At 48.5% G+C, this 24,399-nt stretch overlaps 1 pseudogene; it reads left to right on the forward strand.

The window, feature by feature from the left end:
• The first annotated feature begins 1,387 nt into the window (after positions 1 to 1,387).
• On the forward strand, positions 1,388 to 21,335 carry LOC118383016 (E3 SUMO-protein ligase PIAS1-like; annotated as a pseudogene).
• The last annotated feature ends 3,064 nt before the right edge of the window (positions 21,336 to 24,399 follow it).

Below are 24,399 nucleotides of genomic sequence, written 5' to 3' on the forward strand. Positions count from 1 at the left end.
CAACATGGTAGCAACACAACATGGTAGCAGAACAACATGGTAGCAACACAACATGACAACAACATGGTAGCAACACAACATGACAACAACATGGTAGCAACACAACATGACAACAATGTGGTAGCAACACAACATGGTAGCAGCACAAAACATGGTACAAACATTATTGGGCTGCAGACAACAGCACAAAGGGCAAGAAGGTAGAGACAACAATACATCACACTAAGGCACAATACATACAATATGTTAGAGAAACACCTCATGGAACGATTCAGAACATGAATTATCATATTTGTCTTCGTAAAATGTATTTTATAGCATAAATACGTGACATTTCCTAACCAATACCTTACCCATTAAACCATTTCTCAGTCCAAGTGCTGGGATCCTGCATGGTGTGTCTTTGCTCTAGTACTACAACATTATCCTGGTCCTACATGGTGGTCTAGTACTACAACATTATCTCCTGGTCCTACATGGTGGTCTAGTACTACAACATTATCCTGGTCCTACATGGTGTGTCTTTGCTCTGGTACTAAAACATTATCCTGGTCCTATATGGTGTATCTTTGCTCTGGTACTAAAACATTATCCTGGTCCTACATGGTGTATCTTTGCTCTAGTACTAAAACATTATCCTGGTCCTACATGGTGGTCAATTACTAAAACATTATCCTGGTCTACATGGTGGTCTAGTACTACAACATTATCCTGGTCCTACATGGTGGTCTAGTACTACATTATCCTGGTCCTACATGGTGGTCTAGTACTACAACATTATCCTGGTCCTACATAGTGGTCTAGTACTACAACATTATCCTGGTCCTACATGGTGGTCTGAGTACTACAACATTATCCTGGTCCTACATGGTGGTCTAGTGCTAAAACATTATCCTGGTCCTACATGGTGGTCTAGTGCTACAACATTATCCTGGTCCTACATGGTGGTCTAGTACTACAGCATTATCCTGGTCCTGCATGGTGGTCTAGTGCTAAAACATTATCCTGGTCTACATGGTGTTCTAGTACTACAACATTATCCTGGTCCTACATGGTGTGTCTTTGCTCTAGTACTAAAACATTATCCTGGTCCTACATGGTGTCCTAGTGCTAAACATTATCTGGTCCTACCTTTTGTGTCTTTGTACAGAACTAAAACATTATCAGCATTCTACATGGTGTATCTTTGCCCTCGTACTAAAACACATTATTGCACTCATCAGCTCCTCATCAAGCCTTTCATTGAATCAAATGTGTTAGTTTGCACTCCTTTTGTTCCCGGGACCAGGATTGGGAAACACTGCATTAAGCAATGCTTAGAAAGTAATGACACTTTTATCCAAAGTGCTTGACAGTAATACCTTTTAGTACACACAGCAAAAAGTATCGACTCAACATGACACGTGTTGGTCCCACGTTTCATGAGCTGAAATAAAAGATCCCATAAATGTTCCATACGCACATTGCGCTCTTCACGGATGAAACCCGGTTTCACGTGTACCGGGCAGATGGTAGACAGTGTGTATGGCGTTGTGTGGTCGAGCGGTTTGCTGATGTCAACGTTGTGAACAGAGTGCCCCATGGTGACGGTGGGGTTATGGTATGGGCAGGTATAAGCTACGGACAACGAACACAAATGCATTTTTATCGATTTGCAATTTGAATGCTCAGAGATACCGTGACGAGATCCTTTTGGCCCATTGTCGTGCCATTCATCCGCCGCCATCACCTCATGTTTCAGCAGGATAATGTACGGACCCATGTCGCACGGATCTGTTCACAATTCCTGGAAGCTGAAGCTGTTCACCAGACATGTCACCCATTGAGCATGTTTGGGATGCTCTGGATCTACGTGCGGGACAGCGTGTTCCAGTTCCTCCATACTCACCAGACATGTCACCCATTGAGCATGTTGGGGATGCTCTGGATCTACGTGCAGGACAGCGTGTTCCAATTCCTCCATACTCACCAGACATGTCACCCATAGAGCATGTTTGGGATGCTCTGGATCTACGTGCGGGACAGCGTGTTCCAGTTCCTCCATACTCACCAGACATGTCACCCATTGAGCATGTTTGGGATGCTCTGGATCGACATGTTGGACAGCGTGTTTCAATTCCTCCATATTCACCAGACATGTCACCCATTGAGCATGTTTGGGATGCTCTGGATCTACGTGCAGGACAGCGTGTTCCAATTCCCGCCAATATCCAGCAACTTCACACAGCAGTTGAAGAGGAGTGGGACAACATTCCACAGGCCACAATCAGCAGCCTGATCAACTCTATGTGAAGGAGATGTGTGGTGTTGCATGAGGCAAATGGTCACACCAGATACTGACTGGTTTTCTGATCCACACCAGATACTGACTGGTTTTCTGATCCACACCAGATACTGACTGGTTTTCTGATCCACACCAGATACTGACTGATTTCCTCATATGAACTGTAACTCAGTTGTGTTTGTGTTCAGTGTATGTTATCCCTGTGGGACTTGAACCCACCATTTTTTGGATTTGTTAGCCTTGCGTCCTGCTCTTCCCAACTTGACATTGACCCTGTTGTCTCACCTCTTCCTCAGAGCTACCTTCCTCCAACCAAAAACGGAGTGGAACCCAAACGGCCGAGTCGCCCCATCAACATCACGTCACTGGTCAGACTGTCCACCACAGTGCCCAACACTATCGTGGTGTCGTGGACCTCAGAGATAGGCAGGGTAAGGAATCTATCGTGATGTCATGGACCTCAGAGATAGGCAGGGTAAGGAATCTATCGTGATGTCATGGACCTCAGAGATAGGCAGGGTAAGGAATCTATTGTGATGTCATGGACCTCAGAGATAGGCAGGGTAAGGAATCTATTGTGATGTCATGGACCTCAGAGATAGGCAGGGTAAGGAATCTATTGTGATGTCATGGACCTCAGAGATAGGCAGGGTAAGGAATCTATCGTGATGTCATGGACCTCAGAGATAGGCAGGGTAAGGAATCTATTGTGATGTCATGGACTGCAGAGTTAGGCAGGGTAAGGAATCTATCGTGATGTCATGGACCTCAGAGATAGGCAGGGTAAGGAATCTATTGTGATGTCATGGACCTCAGAGATAGGCAGGGTAAGGAATCTATCGTGATGTCATGGACCTCAGAGATAGGCAGGGTAAGGAATCTATCGTGATGTCATGGACCTCAGAGATAGGCAGGGTAAGGAATCTATTGTGATGTCATGGACCTCAGAGATAGGCAGGGTAAGGAATCTATCGTGATGTCATGGACCTCAGAGATAGGCAGGGTAAGGAATCTATCGTGATGTCATGGACCTCAGAGATAGGCAGGGTAAGGAATCTATTGTGATGTCATGGACCTCAGAGATAGGCAGGGTAAGGAATCTATTGTGATGTCATGGACTGCAGAGTTAGGCAGGGTAAGGAATCTATTGTGATGTCATGGACTGCAGAGATAGGCAGGGTAAGGAATCTATTGTGATGTCATGGACCTCAGAGATAGGCAGGGTAAGGAATCTATTGTGATGTCATGGACCTCAGAGATAGGCAGGGTAAGGAATCTATTGTGATGTCATGGACTGCAGAGATAGGCAGGGTAAGGAATCTATTGTGATGTCATGGACCTCAGAGATAGGCAGGGTAAGGAATCTATTGTGATGTCATGGACCTCAGAGATAGGCAGGGTAAGGAATCTATTGTGATGTCATGGACCGCAGAGTTAGGCAGGGTAAGGAATCTATTGTGATGTCATGGACTGCAGAGATAGGCAGGGTAAGGAATCTATTGTGATGTCATGGACCTCAGAGATAGGCAGGGTAAGGAATCTATTGTGATGTCATGGACTGCAGAGATAGGCAGGGTAAGGAATCTATTGTGATGTCATGGACCTCAGAGATAGGCAGGGTAAGGAATCTATTGTGATGTCATGGACCTCAGAGATAGGCAGGAGTAAGGAATCTATTGTGATGTCATGGACCGCAGAGTTAGGCAGGGTAAGGAATCTGTGATGTCATGGACCGCAGAGTTATTTAGAATCCCGATTGGAAGATTCCGGGATCAGATAGGAATAAGCAAGAAATCCAGAATCCACCAACCAGGATTTCTGGAAACCTACAGAAATGTGGGAACATGACCAGTATTTTGCAACCCTAAGGCAGGCTGGCTGGCTGACAAACTACTGAAATAGATGTTAGCAAAGACTGTTGGATAAAGCTGTGGCATAAAGATAAAGACCAGTGTTTGTATACTATGTAGTTGCTGCTGTGAAGCCCACAGACATGGAGAATGTTATTCTATTCGGTTCCATTGTTTTTGTCATGGTGGTTCATTGTGATAACCTCCGTCCCTGTTGTCCTGCCTCCTCTCTCAGAGTTTCTCCATGGCAGTCTACCTGGCGAGACAGCAGACATCCACAACCCTGCTACAGAGACTACGAGCCAAAGGCATCCGCAACCCAGACCACTCCAGAGCTCTCAGTAGGTGGCTCTCTGATATTAGATGGTGCTGCCAGGCCTCGTCCCAGATCTGTTGGTACTGTGAACCCAAGACCCTAATGGACCATAGGAGCTGACTCTTAAGGCACCAAGCTGGGGGATTGGGAACGTGATCTTTATTGGTGCCATCCAGCTCATTATGTTCTGTGTTGTCTCTCTCTCTCTACAGTCAGAGAAGTTAACAGCGGAGATTGTATTGTCTCTCTCTACAGTCAGAGAAGTTAACAGCAGAGATTGTATTGTCAATTCAATTCAATTCAGCAGAGATTGTGCTTTCTCTCTCTCTACAGTCAAACATGTGTTAACAGCCAAAGAAGTGTTGTCTAGATCTCTATCTACAGTCAAAGAGAAGTTAACAGCTGAGAATTGTCAATAAAAATTAACAGTAAAATCACACATACAGAAGTTTCACAGTCAAAGAGAAGTTAACAGCTGAGATTGTGTTGTCTATATCTCTACAGTGAAGTTAACACAGAGATTGTGTTTAACAAGTAAAGAAGTTAACAGCAGAGATTGTGTTGTCTCTCTCTCTACAGTCAAAGAGAAGTTAACAGCTGAGATTGTGTTGTCTCTCTCTCTCTCTACAGTCAGAGAGAAGTTAACAGCAGAGATTGTGTTGTCTCTCTCTCTCTCTACAGTCAGAGAAGTTAACAGCAGAGATTGTGTTGTCTCTCTCTCTACAGTCAGAGAGAAGTTAACAGCAGAGATTGTGTTGTCTCTCTCTCTCTACAGTCAGAGAAGTTAACAGCAGAGATTGTGTTGTCTCTCTCTCTCTACAGTCAAAGAGAAGTTAACAGCTGAGATTGTGTTGTCTCTCTCTCTCTACAGTCAGAGAAGTTAACAGCAGAGATTGTGTTGTCTCTCTCTCTCTCTACAGTCAGAGAAGTTAACAGCAGAGATTGTGTTGTCTCTCTCTCTCTCTACAGTCAGAGAAGTTAACAGTGAGATTGTGTTGTCTCTCTCTCTCTCTACAGTCAAAGAGAAGTTAACAGCTGAGATTGTGTTTCTCTCTCTCTCTACATTCAGAGAAGTTAACAGCTGAGATTGTGTTGTCTCTCTCTCTACAGTCAAGAGAAGTTAACAGCAGAGATTGTGTTGTCTCTCTCTCTCTCTACAGTCAGAGAAGTTAACAGCAGAGATTGTGTTGTCTCTCTCTCTCTACAGTCAGAAGTTAACAGCAGAGATTGTGTTGTCTCTCTCTCTCTACAGTCAGAGAAGTTAACAGCAGAGATTGTGTTGTCTCTCTCTCTCTCTACAGTCAAGAAGTTAACAGCAGAGATTGTGTTGTCTCTCTCTCTCTCTACAGTCAGAGAAGTTAACAGAGATTGTGTTGTCTCTCTCTCTCACAGTCAAAGAGAAGTTAACAGCAGAGATTGTATTTGTCTCTCTCTCTCTACAGTCAGAGAGAAGTTAACCAGAGATTGTGTTGTCTCTCTCTACAGTCAGAGAAGTTAACAGCAGAGATTGTGTTGTCTCTCTCTCTCCAGTCAAGAAGTTAACAGCAGAGATTGTGTTGTCTCTCTCTACAGTCATAAAGAGAAGTTAACAGCAGAGATTGTGTTGTCTCTCTCTCTCTCTACAGTCAGAGAAGTTAACAGAGATTGTGTTGTCTCTCTCTCTCAGAGAAGTTCAGCTGAGATTGTGTTGTCTCTCTCTCTCTACAGTCAAAGAGAAGTTAACAGCAGAGATTGTGTTGTCTCTCTCTCTCTACAGTCAAGAGAAGTTAACAGCAGAGATTGTGTTGTCTCTCTCTCTCTACAGTCAAAGAGAAGTTAACAGCAGAGATTGTGTTGTCTCTCTCTACAGTCAGAAGTTAACAGCAGAGATTGTTGTCTCTCTCTCTACAGTCAAAGAGAAGTTTAACTTGGCAGAGATTTGTGTCTCTCTCTCTACAGTCAGAGAAGTTAACAGCAGATTGTGTTGTCTCTCTCTCTCTACAGTCAAGAGAAGTTAACAGCAGAGATTGTGTTGTCTCTCTCTCTACAGTCAGAGAGAAGTTAACAGCAGAGATTGTGTTGTCTCTCTCTCTCTACAGTCAAGAGAAGTTAACAGCAGAGATTGTGTTGTCTCTCTCTCTCTCACAGTCAGAGAAGTTAACAGCTGAGATTGTGTTGTCTCTCTCTCTCTACAGTCAGAGAAGTTAACAGCAGAGATTGTGTTGTCTCTCTCTCTCTACAGTCAGAGAAGTTAACAGCTGAGATTGTGTTGTCTCTCTCTCTCTACAGTCAGAGAAGTTAACAGCAGAGATTGTGTTGTCTCTCTCTCTCTACAGTCAGAGAAGTTAACAGCAGAGATTGTGTTGTCTCTCTCTCTCTACAGTCAGAGAAGTTAACAGCAGAGATTGTGTTGTCTCTCTCTCTCTACAGTCAAGAGAAGTTAACAGCAGAGATTGTGTTGTCTCTCTCTCTCTACAGTCAAGAGAAGTTAACAGCAGAGATTGTGTTGTCTCTCTCTCTCTACAGTCAGAGAAGTTAACAGCAGAGATTGTGTTGTCTCTCTCTCTCTACAGTCAGAGAAGTTAACAGCAGAGATTGTGTTGTCTCTCTCTCTCTACAGTCAGAGAAGTTAACAGCAGAGATTGTGTTGTCTCTCTCTCTCTACAGTCAGAGAAGTTAACAGCAGAGATTGTGTTGTCTCTCTCTCTCTACAGTCAGAGAAGTTAACAGCAGAGATTGTGTTGTCTCTCTCTCTCTACAGTCAGAGAAGTTAACAGCAGAGATTGTGTTGTCTCTCTCTCTCACAGTCAGAGAGAAGTTAACAGCAGAGATTGTGTTGTCTCTCTCTCTCTACAGTCAAGAGAAGTTAACAGCAGAGATTGTGTTGTCTCTCTCTCTCTACAGTCAAGAGAAGTTAACAGCAGAGATTGTGTTGTCTCTCTCTCTCTACAGTCAAGAGAAGTTAACAGCAGAGATTGTGTTTGTCTCTCTCTCTCCACAGTCAGAGAAGTTAACAGCAGAGATTGTGTTGTCTCTCTCTCTCTCTACAGTCAGAAGTTGCTGTCAGAGAAGTTAACAAGAGATTGTGTTGTCTCTCTCTACAGTCAAGAGAAGTTAACAGTGGGGTGTGACTGTGTGCCCTCTCTACAGTCAGAAGTTAACCAGCAGAGATTGTGTTGTCTCTCTCTCTACAGTCAGAGAAGTTAACAGCAGAGATTGTGTTGTCTCTCTCTCTACAGTCAAAGTAGAAGTTAACAGAAGACAGAGATTGTGTTGTCTCTCTCTACAGTCAAAGAGAAGTTAACAGCAGAGATTGTGTTGTCTCTCTCTCTGCAGTCAGAGAGAAGTTAACAGCAGAGATTGTGTTGTCTCTCTCTCTCTCTACAGTGAGAAGTTAACAGCTGAGATTGTGTTGTCTCTCTCTCTCTACGGTCCGAGAGAAGTTAACAGCAGAGATTGTGTTGTCTCTCTCTAGTTAACAGTCAGAGAAGTTAACTGAGCAGAGATTGTGTTGTCTCTCTCTCTCTACAGTCAAGAGAAGTTAACAGCAGAGATTGTGTTGTCTCTCTCTCTCTACAGTCAAGAGAAGTTAACAGCAGAGATTGTGTTGTCTCTCTCTCTCTACAGTCAGAGAGAAGTTAACAGCAGAGATTGTGTTGTCTCTCTCTCTCTACAGTCAGAGAAGTTAACAGCAGAGATTGTGTTGTCTCTCTCTCTACAGTCAGAGAAGTTAACAGCAGAGATTGTGTTGTCTCTCTCTCTCTACAGTCAAGAGAAGTTAACAGCAGAGATTGTGTTGTCTCTCTCTCTCTACAGTCAAGAGAAGTTAACAGCAGAGATTGTGTTGTCTCTCTCTCTCTACAGTCAGAGAAGTTAACAGCAGAGATTGTGTTGTCTCTCTCTCTACAGTCAGAGAAGTTAACAGCAGAGATTGTGTTGTCTCTCTCTCTCTACAGTCAAGAGAAGTTAACAGCAGAGATTGTGTTGTCTCTCTCTCTCTACAGTCAGAGTATATTAACAGCAGAGATTGTGTTGTCTCTCTCTCTACAGTCAGAGAAGTTAACAGCAGAGACTGTGTTGTCTCTCTCTCTCTCCACAGTCAGAGAGAAGTTAACAGCAGAGATTGTGTTGTCTCTCTCTCACAGTCAGAGGGTTAACAGCAAGAGATTGTGTTGTCTCTCTCTCACAGTCAGAGAAGTTAACAGCAGAGATTGTATTTGTCTCTCCTCTCTCTGCAGTCAAAGAGAAGTTAACAGCAGAGATTGTGTTGTCTCTCTCTCTGCAGTCAGAGAAGTTAACAGCAGAGATTGTGTTGTCTCTCTCTCTACAGTCAAAGAGAAGTTAACAGCAGAGATTGTGTTGTCTCTCTCTCCAAGTCAGAGAAGTTAATGTTTAGATTGTGTTGTCTCTCTCTCTCTACAGTCAAGAGAAGTTAACAGCAGAGATTGTGTTGTCTCTCTCTCTATCCAGAGGAGAAGTTAACAGCAGAGATTGTGTTGTCTCTCTCTCTCTACAGTCAGAAGTTAACAGCAGAGATTGTGTTGTCTCTCTCTCTACAGTCAAAGAAGTTAACAGCAGAGATTGTGTTGTCTCTCTCTCTCTGCAGTCAGAGAAGTTAACAGCAGAGTGTGTTGTCTCTCTCTCTCTCTACAGTCAGAAGCACAGCAGAGATTGTGTTGTCTCTCTTCTCTACAGTCAGAGAAGTTAACAGCAGAGATTGTGTTGTCTCTCTCTCTACAGTCAAAGAGAAGTTAACAGCAGATTGTGTTGTCTCTCTCTCTCTACAGTCAGAGAGAAGTTAACAGCAGAGATTGTGTTGTCTCTCTCTCTCTCTACAGTCAGAGAGAAGTTACCAGCAGAGATTGTGTTGTCTCTCTCTCTCTACAGTCAAGAGAAGTTAACAGCAGAGATTGTGTTGTCTCTCTCTCTACAGTCAGAGAGAAGTTAACAGCCCGGTGTGTTGTCTCTCTCCACACAGTCAAAGAGAAGTTAACAGCAGAGATTGTGTTGTCTCTCTCTCTACAGTCAGAGAAGTTAACAGCAGAGATTGTGTTGTCTCTCTCTCTACAGTCAGAGAAGTTCAGAGATTGTGTTGTCTCTCTCTCTCCAGTCAAGAGAAGTTAACAGCAGAGATTGTGTTGTCTCTCTCTACAGCAGTTAACAGCAGAGAGTATCTCTCTCTCACACAGTCAAAGTTAACAGCAGAGATTGTGTTGTCTCTCTCCTCTACAGTCAGAGAGAAGTTAACAGCTGAGATTGTGTTGTCTCTCTCTCTCTCTACAGTCAAAGAGAAGTTAACAGCTGACCCTGACAGTGAGATAGCGACCACCAGTCTACGAGTCTCTCTACTCTGTCCGGTACGTACCCTCATTTACGTTTTAGTAATTTAGCAGACGTTGTTAATCAGATTTACGGTCAAATCAGTGCATTCAACCTGGGTAAAATAATAATAAATTAATTAGTAGAGGAAACGCATCAAAATCACCGTAAAATGTAGTTATCAGTCCTTATGATGTTGATGTATGTTCATCTTCCTGTTTCCTGTTTCCTGTCTAGCTGGGGAAGATGCGTCTGATGATCCCGTGCAGAGCCTTGACGTGTTCCCACCTCCAGTGTTTCGACGCTACTCTTTACATCCAGATGAATGAAGAAACCCACGTGGGTGTGTCACCTGTCTGTGATCAGAGGCCCCTACCAACACCTCATCATCGACGGGTTCGTTCTGCTGCCTTGCCCACCCTTCCCCCTCTCCCCTCCCCCTCTCCCCCTTACCCCCCCTCCTCCCCTTACCCTCCCCCCTCTCCCCCTTACCCTCCCCCCTCTCCCCTTACCCTCCCCCTTACCCTCCCCCTTACCCTCCCCCTCTCCCCTTACCCCTCCCCTCTCCCCCTCCCCCCCTCTACCCCCCTCTCCCCCTTACCCTCCCCCTTACCCCCCTCTCCCCCTTACCCTCCCCCTCTCCCCCTTACCCTCCCCCTCTCCCCCTTACCTCCCCTCTCCCCCTTACCCTCCCCCTCTCCTCCCTGCCCCCTTCCCCCACCCCCCTTCCCCCTCTCCCCTTACCCTCCCCTCCCCTTACCCTCCCCCTCTCCCATCCCCCCTCCCCCTTCCCCTACCCCTTCCCCCTCTCCCCCTCCCCCCTCTCCCCCTTACCCCCCTCCCCCTTACCCCTCCCCCCTCCCCCTCTCCCCCCTTACCCTCTCCCCCCTTACCCTTACCCTCCCCCCCCCTCTCCCCCCATCTTACCCTCCCCCTCCCCTCTCCCCTTACCCTCCCCCTCCCCCTTACCCCCTCTCCCCCCTTACCCCCTCTCCCCCTCCCCTCTCCCCCCTTACCCTCCCCCTCTCCCCCTTACCCTCCCCTCTCCCCTTACCCTCCCCCCTCTCCCCCTTACCCCTCCCCCCCTCCCCTCTCCCCTTACCCTCCCCCTCTCCCCCTTACCCCTCTCCCCCTTACCCTCCCCCTCTCCCCCTTACCCCTCCCCCTTACCCCTCTCCCCTCTCCCCCTTCCCCCTTACCCTCCCCCTCCCCCCTTACCCTCTCCCCCTCCCCCTTACCCTTCTCCCCCTTACCCCCCCCTCCCCCTTACCCTTACCCCTCTCCCCTTACCCTCCCCCCTCCTCCTTACCCTTCCCCCTCTCCCCCTTACCCCCCTCTCCCCCTTACCCTTCCCCTCCCCCTTACCCTTCCCCCTCTCCCCCTTCCCCCCCTCCCCCTTACCCCCCTCTCCCCCTTACCCCCCTCTCCCCTTACCCTCCTCCTTACCCTTCCCCCACCCCCCTCTCCTCCTTACCCCTTCCCCCCATCTCCCCCTCCCCCTCCCCCTTACCCTCTCCCCTTACCCTCCCCCCAGGAGACCCCCCTTACCCTCCCTCCCCTTACCCCTCCCCCAAGACCCCCTTACCCTCCCCCCTCTCCCTTACCCTCCCCCTCTCCCCTTCCCCCTCTCCCCTTACCCTCCCCCAAGACCCCCTTACCCTCTCCCCTTACCCTCCCCCTCTCCCCCTTACCCTCCCCCAAGACCCCCCTTACCCTCTCTCCCTTACCCTCCCCTCTCCCCTTACCCTCCCCTCTCCCCCTTACCCTCCCCTTACCCATATTATTATTATTAGGAATAGTGTCACAATTATAACATTGTTGTTTGAGTTCAGTTCACGTAACAGGGGGTTGACCTTATTCAAATGAGGGACATATGTAAATGAATCACTGATCAATGATATAACATTTTAAAAATCGCATTAATTAAATAAGCATCTTCAGAAATGACTGTTTAAGCAACCTAATAGCTAAAGCTTTACAATGATGGGTTAAAATCTTCCAAGAATTTACACAAGATTCATGTCAAAATACATCATTTTTTGGCAATTTAACTTTATTCATACAAAAAAAAGGCATATTTATGGAGTTCTTCATGATTTCAATATTAAAGAGCACTTCATTTAATATAACAGGCTTTTAAAATTAAACATTTGTGCCCAAGTTCTACGAAAAAAAAAATATCAAAGGGACCCAAAAAGGCACTCTTTTCGTGGAACTATCTCTCGGTTCGGCTCTCTCTCACTTTCTCTCCGTCTCTCTCCGTCTCTCTCTGTCTCTCTGACTTTCTCTCCGTCTCTCTCTGTCTCTCTGACTTTCTCTCCGTCTCTCTCCGTCTCTCTCCGTGTCTCTCCGTCTCTCTCCGTCTCTCTCTGTCTCTCTGACTTTCTCTCTGTCTCTCTCCGTCTCTCTCCGTCTCTCTCCGTCTCTCTGACTTTCTCCGTCTCTCTCCTTTCTCTCTCCGTCTCTCTCCGTCTCTCTCCGTCTCTCCGTCTCTCTCCGTCTCTCTGACTTTCTCTCCGTCTCTCTCCATCTCTCTCCGTCTCTCTCTCCATCTCTCTCAGTCTCTCTACATCTCTCTCCGTCTCTCTACATCTCTCTCCGTCTCTCTCAGTCTCTCTACATCTCTCTCACTTTCTCTCCGTCTCTCGGTCCGGCTCTCTCTCACTTTCTCTCCGTCTCTCGGTCCGGCTCTCTCTCACTTTCTCTCCGTCTCTCTCCGTCTGTCTCTGTCTCTCTGACTTTCTCTCCGTCTCTCTGACTTTCTCTCCGTCTCTCAACATCTCTCTGACTTTCTCTCCGTCTCTCAACATCTCTCTCACTTTCTCTCCGTCTCTCTCTGTCTCTCTGACTTTCTCTCCGTCTCTCTGACTTTCTCTCCGTCTCTCTGACTTTCTCTCCGTCTCTCAACATCTCTCTGACTTTCTCTCCGTCCTCTCAACATCTCTCTCACTTTCTCTCCGTCTCTCTCTGTCTCTCTGACTTTCTCTCCGTCTCTCTCCATCTCTCTGGCTTTCTCTCCGTCTCTCAACATCTCTCTCACTTTCTCTCCATCTCTCTCCGTCTCTCTGACTTTCTCTCCGTCTCTCAACATCTCTCTCACTTTCTCTCCGTCTCTCTCTGACTTTCTCTCCGTCTCTCTCCATCTCTCTGGCTTTCTCTCCGTCTCTCAACATCTCTCTCACTTTCTCTCCATCTCTCTCCGTCTCTCTGACTTTCTCTCCGTCTCTCAACATCTCTCTCACTTTCTCTCCGTCTCTCTCTGACTTTCTCTCCGTCTCTCTCCATCTCTCTGGCTTTCTCTCCGTCTCTCAACATCTCTCTCACTTTCTCTCCATCTCTCTCCGTCTCTCTGACTTTCTCTCCGTCTCTCTGACTTTCTCTCCGTCTCTCTGACTTTCTCTCCGTCTCTCAACATCTCTGACTTTCTCTCCATCCTCTCAACATCTCTCTCACTTTCTCTCCGTCTCTCTCTGTCTCTCTGACTTTCTCTCCGTCTCTCTCTACATCTCTCTGACTTTCTCTCCGTCTCTCACTTTCTCTCCGTCTCTCTCCGTCTCTCTCCGTCTCTCTGACTTTCTCTCCATCTCTCTCCGTCTTTCTGACTTTCTCTCCATCTCTCTCCGTCTCTCTGACTTTCTCTCCATCTCTCTCCGTCTCTCTCCATCTCTCTCCGTCTCTCTGACTTTCTCTCCATCTCTCTCCGTCTCTCTCCGTCTCTCTGACTTTCTCTCCATCTCTCTCCGTCTCTCTCCGTCTCTCTCCGTCTCTCTGACTTTCTCTCCGTCTCTCTCCATCTCTCTCCGTCTCTCTGACTTTCTCTCCATCTCTCTCCGTCTCTCTGACTTTCTCTCCGTCTCTCTACATCTCTCTCCGTCTCTCTCCGTCTCTCTCACTTTCTCTCCATCTCTCTCCGTCTCTCTGACTTTCTCTCCGTCTCTCTACATCTCTCTCACTTTCTCTCTGTCTCTCTCCATCTCTCTCCGTCTCTCTGATTTCCTCTCCGTCTCTCTACATCTCTCCGTCTCTCTCCATCTCTCTCTACATCTCTCTCCGTCTCTCTCACTTTCTCTGCGTCTCTCTACATCTCTCTCCGTCTCTCTCACTTTCTCTCCATCTCTCTCCGTCTCTCTACATCTCTCTCCGTCTCTCTACATCTCTCTCAATCTCTCTCTGTCTCTCTACATCTCTCTCTACATCTCTCTCCGTCTCTCTCACTTTCTCTGCGTCTCTCTACATCTCTCTCCGTCTCTCTCACTTTCTCTCCATCTCTCTCCGTCTCTCTACATCTCTCTCCGTCTCTCTACATCTCTCTCAATCTCTCTCTGTCTCTCTCCATCTCTCTCCGTCTCTCTACATCTCTCTCCGTCTCTCTACATCTCTCTCCGTCTCTCTGACTTTCTCTCCGTCTGTCTACATCTCTCTACATCTCTCTCCGTCTCTCTCCATCTCTCTCCGTCTCTCTCCATCTCTCTCCGTCTCTCTACATCTCTCTCCGTCTCTCTGACTTTCTCTCCGTCTCTCTACATCTCTCTCCGTCTCTCTCACTTTCTCCATCTCTCTCCGTCTCTCTACATCTCTCTCCGTCTCTCTACATCTCTCTCAATCTCTCTCCGTCTCTCTACATCTCTCTACATCTCTCTCCGTCTCTCTACATCTCTCACCGTCTCTCTGACTTTCTCTCCGTCTCTCTACATCTCTCTCTCTCTCTCCATCTCTCTCTACATCTCTCTCACATTTCTCTCCGTCTCTCTCCATCTCTCTCCATCTCTCTCCGTCTCTCTCCGTCTCTCTGACTTTCTCTCCGTCTCTCTACATCTCTCTGTCTCTCTCCATCTCTCTCTACATCTCTCTCCGTCTCTCTCACTTTCTCTGCGTCTCTCTACATCTCTCTCCGTCTCTCTCACTTTCTCTCCATCTCTCTGTCTCTCTACATCTCTCTCCGTCTCTCTACATCTCTCTACATCTCTCTCCGTCTCTCTACATCTCTCTCCGTCTCTCTACATCTCTCTCCGTCTCTCTCACTTTCTCTCGGTCTCTCTCCATCTCTCTCCGTCTCTCTCCATCTCTCTCAGTCTCTCTCTCCGTCTCTCTGACAGGGGAAAACTCCAAACACATGTCTTTATTCTATCATCCAATGCATAGCAGTACAGTAGCACCTATTTCTAATCTCCTCCTCGTGTGTGTGTGTGTGTGTGTGTGTGTGTGTGTGTGTGTGTGTGTGTGTGTGTGTGTGTGTGTGTGTGTGTGTGTGTGTGTGTGTGTGTGTGTGTGTGTGTGTGTGTGTGTGTGTGTGTGTGTGTGTGTGTGTGTGTGTGTGTGTGTGTGTGTGTGTGTGTGTGTGTGTGTGTGTGTGTGTGTGTCTCTGCAGGTTGTTCATGGAGATCCTGAACAGCTGTGAGGACTGTGATGAGATCCAGTTTAAAGAGGACGGGAACTGGTATCCCATGAGGTCGAAGAAGGAGGTCACAGAGGTATCTGCTTCATTCAACGGCGATGACGGTACGTGGCCAACTTAATCCTCTATTGCAGTAGTTCCCAAACCACCACCTCCTACCTAGCTAGATGACTGCTGATGCTACCTAGCTAGATGACTGCTGATGCTACCTAGCTAGATGACTGCTGATGCTACCTAGCTAGATGACTGCTGATGCTACCTAGCTAGATGACTGCTGTGGCTACCTAGCTAGTTGACTGCTGTGGCTACATAGCTAGTTGACTGCTGATGCTACCTAGCTAGTTGACTGCTGTGGCTACCTAGCTAGTTGACTGCTGATGCTACCTAGCTAGTTGACTGCTGTGGCTACCTAGCTAGATGACTGCTGATGCTACCTAGCTTGTTGACTGCTAAGGCTACCTAGCTAGTTGACTGCTGATGCTACCTAGCTAGATGACTGCTGAGGCTACCTAGCTAGATGACTGCTGAGGCTACCTAGCTAGATGACTGCTGAGGCTACCTGGCTAGTTGACTGCTGAGGCTACCTAGCCAGATTACTGCTGTGGCTACCTAGCCAGTTGACTGCTGTGGCTACATAGCTAGTTGACTGCTGTGGCTACCTTGCTAGTTGACTGCTGATGCTACCTAGCTAGTTGACTGCTGTGGCTACCTAGCTAGTTGACTGCTGATGCTACCTAGCTAGTTGACTGCTGTGGCTAACTAGCTAGATGACTGCTGATGCTACCTATCTTGCTGACTGCTGAGGCTACCTAGCCAGATGACTGCTGAGGCTACCTAGCTAGATGACTGCTGAGGCTACCTAGCTAGATGACTGCTGAGGCTACCTAGCTAGATGACTGCTGAGGCTACCTGGCTAGTTGACTGCTGAGGCTACCTAGCTAGATGACTGCTGAGGCTACCTAGCTAGTTGACTGCTGAGGCTACCTAGCTAGTTGACTGCTGAGGCTACCTAGCTAGTTGACTGCTGAGGCTACCTAGCTAGATGACTGCTGTGGCTACCTAGCTAGATGACTGCTGAGGCTACCTAGCTAGATGACTGCTGTGGCTACCTAGCTAGTTGACTGCTGTGGCTACCTAGCTAGTTGACTGCTGTGGCTACCTAGCTAGTTGACTGCTGTGGCTACCTAGCTAGTTGACTGCTGTGGCTACCTAGCTAGTTGACTGCTGTGGCTACCTAGCTAGTTGACTGCTGTGGCTACCTAGCTAGTTGACTGCTGTGGCTACCTAGCTAGTTGACTGCTGTGGCTACCTAGCTAGTTGACTGCTGTGGCTACCTAGCTAGTTCTGCTGAGGCTACCTAGCTAGTTGACTGCTGAGGCTACCTAGCTAGTTGACTGCTGTGGCTACCTAGCTAGTTGACTGCTGAGGCTAGAAAACAAAACAGCTAGCTCGCTAGTTGACTGATGTGTCTACCTAGCTAGTTGACTGCTGTGTCTACCTAGCTAGTTGACTGCTGTGGCTACCTAGCTAGATGACTGCTGAGGCTACCTAGCAAGATGACTGCTGAGGCTACCTAGCTAGTTGACTGCTGAGGCTACCTAGCTAGTTGACTGCTGAGGCTACCTAGCTAGTTGACTGCTGTGGCTACCTAGCTAGTTGACTGCTGAGGCTAGAAAACGAAACAGCTAGCTCGCTAGTTGACTGCTGTGGCTACCTAGCTAGTTGACTGCTGTGGCTACCTAGCTAGTTGACTGCTGTGGCTACCTAGCTAGTTGACTGCTGTGGCTAGCCAAAAGAGGACTCGTTTTAAAAGTTGGTTTATCTTATCCTTGCTGTGTGCTAGCTCTGGGATAGTCCAAATTCAGTACTGGTTGGCTCTCCGGGAAACAGGCTCGACGACTCCACTGCCTTAGTTTCAAACCACTTTGAAGTTTCATAGCACTCAATGCATGCACACAGTCTTTTTGTGTTATTGTAGATGGATTGACAGAAGGATTCACCCTCTTGCAGAGTCGCGTCGGACAGTAGAATCGGAGCCCCACAGGAACAGCTCATCCCACAGCAGTACCAATAAGGTGGTGGTGATTGATCTGACTCTGACAGCTCTTCAGACGACGATCTGGACGATGAGCCTCCTCTCAAGAGACCCTGTCCCTCCTCCTCCTCCTTGTCCCCTGCCTCACCGCCTATCAGCAAGGGGTACGTCACCTCTGATGTCGCGTCCTGTTAACCCCCTTGAACTGGGGTTAGCAGGACCCCAGTTCTGTGTTTTGAGGAGTTGAGATAAATTTGAGAACACTAATTTCCGTAATGCGTAATCTTCATCGTCGTCTTCTCCCTACAGCGTGTTGAACCTCCACAGCCAGGTATCTCCGGTGGCCAGAGCTCCCAGCATGCCTCCTGTTGAGACCAGCTACATCCCCTCCACCCCCTCATACAGGACTACAGCCACTACTACCACACCCCCAATGACCTAGACCTCAACTTCTTCTCATTCCTCCAGGGAGACAACCATCAGGTAATGACTTCACAGGACAGAACCAGACAACCATCAGGTAATGACTTCACACGATAGAACCGTCAGGTAACGACTTCACAGGACAGAACCAGACAACCGTCAGGTAATGACTTCACAGGACAGAACCAGACAACCGTCAGGTAATGACTTCACATGAGACAACCGTCAGGTAATGACTTCACAAGATAGAACCGTCAGGTAATGACTTCACAGGAGACAACCGTCAGGTAATGACTTCACAGGAGACAACCGTCAGGTAATGACTTCACAGGAGACAACCATCAGGTAATGACTTCACAGGAGACAACCGTCAGGTAATGACTTCACAGGAGAGAACCAGACAACTGTCAGGTAATGACTTCACAGGACAGAACCAGACAACACACTGGGAGACAGCCATTGTAGAACAGGATCTGCTTTTAGTCACTTCTACAGCTGGTCCTGGTGCGGCCAGTCTGCTTTCTTCTCTGGAGCTCTTTAAAAATATATATAATTCTGCTTCTTTTTTTTTTTATCATTGTGTTTCTGCTCGTTGCGGTCCGGCCCACGTTGTTTCTGCTCGTTGCGGTCCGGCCCACGTTGCTTCTGCTCGTTGTGGTCCGGCCCACGTTGCTTCTGCTCGTTGTGGTCACGCCCACGTTGCTTCTGCTCGTTGTGGTCCGGCCCACGTTGCTTCTGCTCATTGCGGTCGGCCCCACGTTGCTTTTGCGTTGCGGTCCGCCCCCACGTTGCTTCTGCTCGTTGTGGTCCGGTACGTTGCTTCTGCTCATTGCAGACGGCCCCACGTTGCTTCTGCTCGCAGGTCCGCCCCGACGTTGCTTCTGCTCGTTGTGGTCCGCCCACGTTGCTTCTGCTCATTGCGGTCTGCCCCACGTTGCTTCTGCTCGTTGCGGTCCGCCCCCACGTTGCTTCTGCTCATTGCGGTCCGGCCCATGTTGCTTCTGCTCATTGCGGTCTGCCCCACGTTGCTTCTGCTCGTTGTGGTCCGGCCCACGTTGCTTCTGCTCGTTGCGGTCTGCCCCACGTTGCTTCTGCTCATTGCGGTCTGCCCCACGTTGCTTCTGCTCGTTGCGGTCTGCCCCACGTTGCTTCTGCTCATTGCGGTCCGGCCCACGTTGCTTCTGCTCATTGCGGTCTGCCCCACGTTGCTTCTGCTCGTTGTGGTCCGGCCCCGCGTTGCTTCTGCTCGTTGTGGTCCGGCCCACGTTGCTTCTGCTCGTTGCGGTCTGCCCCACGTTGCTTCTGCTCGTTGCGGTCCGGCCCACGTTGCTTCTGCTCATTGCGGTCCGGCCCACGTTGCTTCTGCTCGTTGCAGTCAGCCCCATGTTGCTTTTGCTCGTTGCGGTCCGGCCCGTTGCTTCTGCTCGTTGCAGTCCGCCCCATGTTGCTTCTGCTCGTTGCGGTCCGGCCCACGTTGCTTCTGCTCGTTGCGGTCCGGCCCACGTTGCTTCTGCTCGTTGCGGTCCGGCCCACGTTGCTTCTGCTCGTTGCGGTCCGGCCCACATTGCTTCTGCTCGTTGCGGTCCGCCCCACGTTGCTTCTGCTCGTTGCGGTCTGCCCCACGTTGCTTCTGCTCGTTGCGGTCCGCCCCACGTTGCTTCTGCTCGTTGCGGTCCGCCCCACGTTGCTTCTGCTCGTTGCGGTCCGCCCCACGTTGCTTCTGCTCGTTGCGGTCCGCCCCACGTTGCTTCTGCTCGTTGCGGTCTGCCCCACGTTGCTTCTGCTCGTTGCGGTCTGCCCACGTTGCTTCTGCTCATTGCGGTCCGGCCCACGTTGCTTCTGCTCGTTGCGGTCCGGCCACGTTGCTTCTGCTCGTTGCGGTCCGGCCCACGTTGCTTCTGCTCGTTGCGGTCCGGCCCACGTTGCTTCTGCTCGTTGCGGTCCGCCCACGTTGCTTCTGCTCGTTGCGGTCCGGCCCACGTTGCTTCTGCTCGTTGCGGTCCGCCCCACGTTGCTTCTGCTCATTGCGGTCCGGCCCACGTTGCTTCTGCTCGTTGAGGTCCGCCCCACGTTGCTTCTGCTCGTTGCGGTCCGCCCCACGTTGCTTCTGCTCGTTGCGGTCCGCCCCACGTTGTTTCTGCTCGTTGCGGTCCGCCCCACGTTGCTTCTGCTCGTTGCGGTCCGCCCCACGTTGCTTCTGCTCGTTGCGGTCCGCCCCACGTTGCTTCTGCTCGTTGCGGTCCGCCCCACGTTGCTTCTGCTCGTTGCGGTCCGCCCCACGTTGCTTCTGCTCGTTGCGGTCCGCCCCAGGTTGCTGTAACTGTTGATGTAAATAAAATGTCTTAATAAATAATTGTGATTTATTTGACACTCCTCTCTCTCTCTGTAGCATTACAACATGGTGATGGCCGCAGCTGCGGCGGCCTCAGCCTCCGATGACCACGACTTGCTCCTGAACCGCTTCCTGCCCTATAGCTCCTCCCAGATGTTCCTGGACCAATCAGGGACCCCCGGCGGTGTGAGCAGCGCCCTGGCAGCAGCCAACGGGGGCAGCAACAGCGGTAGCAGCTCCAGTCTGGTGTCGTCGAGTAGTCTGAGAGAGAGGGATCGGGATCGGGATCGGGACAGCAGGTCGAACGCAGCGGCGCCAGTCATATATGGCTCCATACCAGACGTGATCTCACTAGACTGAAGGGAAGAGGCTCCTGTCCGTACAGAACTGTGGGGAAAAACAACTGGAGGGAGAAAATAGAAACCGGAGTTTTGTTTTGTAAATAGAAAACTAAAAGGGAAAGAAACAGTGCTATGTACAGAGAGGAAAAAAATATCTATTTTAAATGTTACCGTAAACAAAATCCTGATGATGATGAGTAACTTCAATTGATTTTTTTTTTTTCTTCTTCTTCTGTGGATTACCGGAGCTTTTTAAAAAAACAAAAAACAGCCTCTTCACGTTTTCCCCATTTTGATTATATTATATATGACCTTTTTGTACTTCGTTTTCACTGTTTTTATTTCAATGTTTCCCCCGTCAACGGCATTATTTCTTGTCTCAAAACGCGTGTTTTTACTTCGGCTTCGGCGCCAAAAGAGAATCTGTCCGTTTTTCGTCGTTTTCACTGTGGATTGTATTTTCTGTCAAACATTCTGTGGTCAAATTCTATTGTATTTTTAATTATTTTCAAGGTATTATTTATGATGCTTTTTAAGTTATGTTAGATCAATGTGTGCTGTTTTTTAAAAGCATTTCTTCTTCTCTCCCCCCTCTACATGTTATTGTTGTCGCTAGGATTACACAGGCTAGCCTGGATACCTAGTCTGTTTGTGTCGTCATTCCACTCCTCGTCATGACCAAACAATAAGTTGTTTGAGGAGTGGAATGATGGCACAAACTGACTGGCACCCAGGCTATACACGGGCTGGTTATAGATCCACTACGGTGGTTGAGGAGTGGAATGATGGCACAAACTGACTGGCACCCAGGCTATACACGGGCTGGTTATATACTACTGTGGGTTGTCTGGTTTGTGCTCCTCTCTCATCTCTATTTAGCTGAGGAAACCTGATTTTCCTGCCGAGTTCATCTTGTAGTTGTTTTCACGTAAGAAATACCATGCTGTATTGTCTGGTAAAATAGTGTTGAAATAGCCGCCATGTGTCCATTTTGGGGGACAAGGAAGACATAGTATGATTTCAATTCAGTGTATTATTATATTAAATGAAGGTGCATCTTCGACTCGTTCTTTCTCACTATTCACAAACGTATGGAATAAAACAGACTTTTTAAATGCTTAGCTTTGGAGATGGGATCTGTAACACTCACTCCTTGAAGTGACGATTTTTATTTATTTTTAAAATTTTTAAAACGGGCTTTTCTGTAACACGACTGGGTACGACCATTCAGGACGACGGGTCACGTGTGTTTTGTGAGGCACTGGTCCTGGGTCTGAGGCTCCACGTGAGCCGAATCGGGAAGAAGTGGTACTCTCCTTTTACACATCTCTCCGTCTCACAGCCTCTCGTCTGCGGTGGATCTGTAGTCACCCCGCTGTGTCCTTGTGGGTCTGATGAATTGTTGCTCAATGTGACTGTTGAATGTCTGACGGCAGCATCGTATGCCTGATAGGGTCATCCTGTAGGGTCATCCTATAGGGTCATCCTATAGGGTCATCCTATAGGGTCATCCTGTAGGGTCATCCTATAGGGTCATCCTATAGGGTCATCGTATAGGGTCATCCTATAGGGTCATCCTATAGGGTCATCGTATAGGGTCATCGTATAGGGTCATCCTATAGGGTCATCCTGTAGGGTCATCCTATAGGGTCATCGTATAGGGTCATCCTGTAGGGTCATCCTATAGGGTCATCCTGTAGGGTCATCCTATAGGGTCATCCTATAGGGTCATCCTGTAGGGTCATCCTGTAGGGTCATCCTATAGGGTCATCCTGTAGGGTCATCCTGTAGGGTCATCCTATAGGGTCATCCTGTAGGGTCATCCTATAGGGTCATCCTGTAGGGTCATCCTGTAGGGTCATCCTAGGGTCATCTATAGGGTCATCCTATAGGGTCATCCTGTAGGGTCATCCTATAGGGTCATCCTGTAGGGTCATCCTGTAGGGTCATCCTATAGGGTCATCCTATAGGGTCATCCTATAGGGTCATCCTGTAGGGTCATCCTGTAGGGTCATCCTATAGGGTCATCCTGTAGGGTCATCCTGTAGGGTCATCCTATAGGGTCATCCTGTAGGGTCATCCTATAGGGTCATCCTATAGGGTCATCCTGTAGGGTCATCCTATAGGGTCATCCTATAGGGTCATCCTGTAGGGTCATCCTATAGGGTCATCCTGTAGGGTCATCCTATAGGGTCATCCTGTAGGGTCATCCTGTAGGGTCATCCTATAGGGTCATCGTATAGGGTCATAGGGTCATCCTGTAGGGTCATCCTATAGGGTCATCCTGTAGGGTCATCCTGTAGGGTCATCCTATAGGGTCATCCTGTAGGGTCATCCTATAGGGTCATCCTGTAGGGTCATCCTAGGGTCATCCTATAGGGTCATCCTGTAGGGTCATCCTATAGGGTCATCCTAGGGTCATCCTATAGGGTCATCCTGTAGGGTCATCCTAGGGTCAGGGTCATCCTGTAGGGTCATCCTATAGGGTCATCCTGTAGGGTCATCCTATAGGGTCATCCTATAGGGTCATCCTGTAGGGTCATCCTATAGGGTCATCGTATAGGGTCATCCTATAGGGTCATCCTGTAGGGTCATCCTATAGGGTCATCCTGTAGGGTCATCCTGTAGGGTCATCCTATAGGGTCATCCTATAGGGTCATCGTATAGGGTCATCCTGTAGGGTCATCCTGAACCATACTGTGCTCTGATTTTTATATTTTCACATTGTCCGTTTAGCAACTATGCTGGATGTGGAACCAGGAGAACACAGTAGAGCTTGGCTCAGATTGACCCCGTGGAATGGACCATGGTTGAGGTTGGTTTCCTGAAGTCAACGCTCCTATTATGCCATCCTAAAGTATTAGTCCCCTCCCTTCACTTCCTGTGTAAGTTCTGGTAGTCCCCTCCCTTCACTTCCTGTGTAAGTTCTGGTAGTCCCCTCTCTTCACTTCCTGTGTAAGTTCTGGTAGTCCCCTCTCTTCCCTTCCTGTGTAAGTTCTGGTAGTCCCCTCTCTTCACTTCCTGTGTAAGTTCTGGTAGTCCCCTCTCTTCACTTCCTGTGTAAGTTCTGGTAGTCCCCTCTCTTCCCTTCCTGTGTAAGTTCTGGTAGTCCCCTCTCTTCACTTCCTGTGTAAGTTCTGGTAGTCCCCTCTCTTCACTTCCTGTGTAAGTTCTGGTAGTCCCCTCTTCACTTCCTGTGTAAGTTCTGGTAGTCCCCTCTCTTCTCTTCCTGTGTAAGTTCTGGTAGTCCCCTCTCTTCACTTCCTGTGTAGGTTCTGGTAGTCCCCTCTCTTCCCTTCCTGTGTAAGTTCTGGTAGTCCCCTCCCCTTCCTGTGTAAGTTCTGGTAGTCCCCTTCACTTCCTGTGTAAGTTCTGGTAGTCCCCTCCCTTCACTTCCTGTGTAAGTTCTGGTAGTCCCCTCTCTTCACTTCCTGTGTAAGTTCTGGTAGTCCCTCTCTTCCCTTCCTGTGTAAGTTCTGGTAGTCCCCTCTCTTCACTTCCTGTGTAAGTTCTGGTAGTCCCCTCTCTTCACTTCCTGTGTAAGTTCTGGTAGTCCCTCCCTTCACTTCCTGTGTAAGTTCTGGTAGTCCCCTCTTCACTTCCTGTGTAAGTTCTGGTAGTCCCCTCTCTTCACTTCCTGTGTAAGTTCTGGTAGTCCCCTCTCTTCACTTCCTGTGTAAGTTCTGGTAGTCCCCTCTCTTCACTTCCTGTAAGTTCTGGTAGTCCCCTCCCTTCACTTCCTGTGTAAGTTCTGGTAGTCCCCCTCTTCCTTCACTTCCTTCCTGTGTAAGTTCTGGTAGTCCCCTCTTCACTTCCTGTGTAAGTTCTGGTAGTCCCATCTTCACTTCCTGTGTAAGTTCTGGTAGTCCCTCTCTTCACTTCCTGTAAGTTCTGGTAGTCCCCTTCACTTCCTGTGTAAGTTCTGGTAGTCCCCTCCTTCACTTCCCTGGTAGTCCTCTTCACTTCCTGTGTAAGTTCTGGTAGTCCCATCTTCACTTCCTGTGTAAGTTCTGGTAGTCCCCTCCCTTCACTTCCTGTGTAAGTTCTGGTAGTCCCATCTTCACTTCCTGTGTAAGTTCTGGTAGTCCTTCACTTCCTGTGTAAGTTCTGGTAGTCCCCTCTTCA

The sequence above is a fragment of the Oncorhynchus keta genome, unplaced genomic scaffold (genome assembly GCF_023373465.1).
Source record: "Oncorhynchus keta strain PuntledgeMale-10-30-2019 unplaced genomic scaffold, Oket_V2 Un_contig_1082_pilon_pilon, whole genome shotgun sequence".
In the NCBI taxonomy this organism is placed as follows: domain Eukaryota; kingdom Metazoa; phylum Chordata; class Actinopteri; order Salmoniformes; family Salmonidae; genus Oncorhynchus; species Oncorhynchus keta.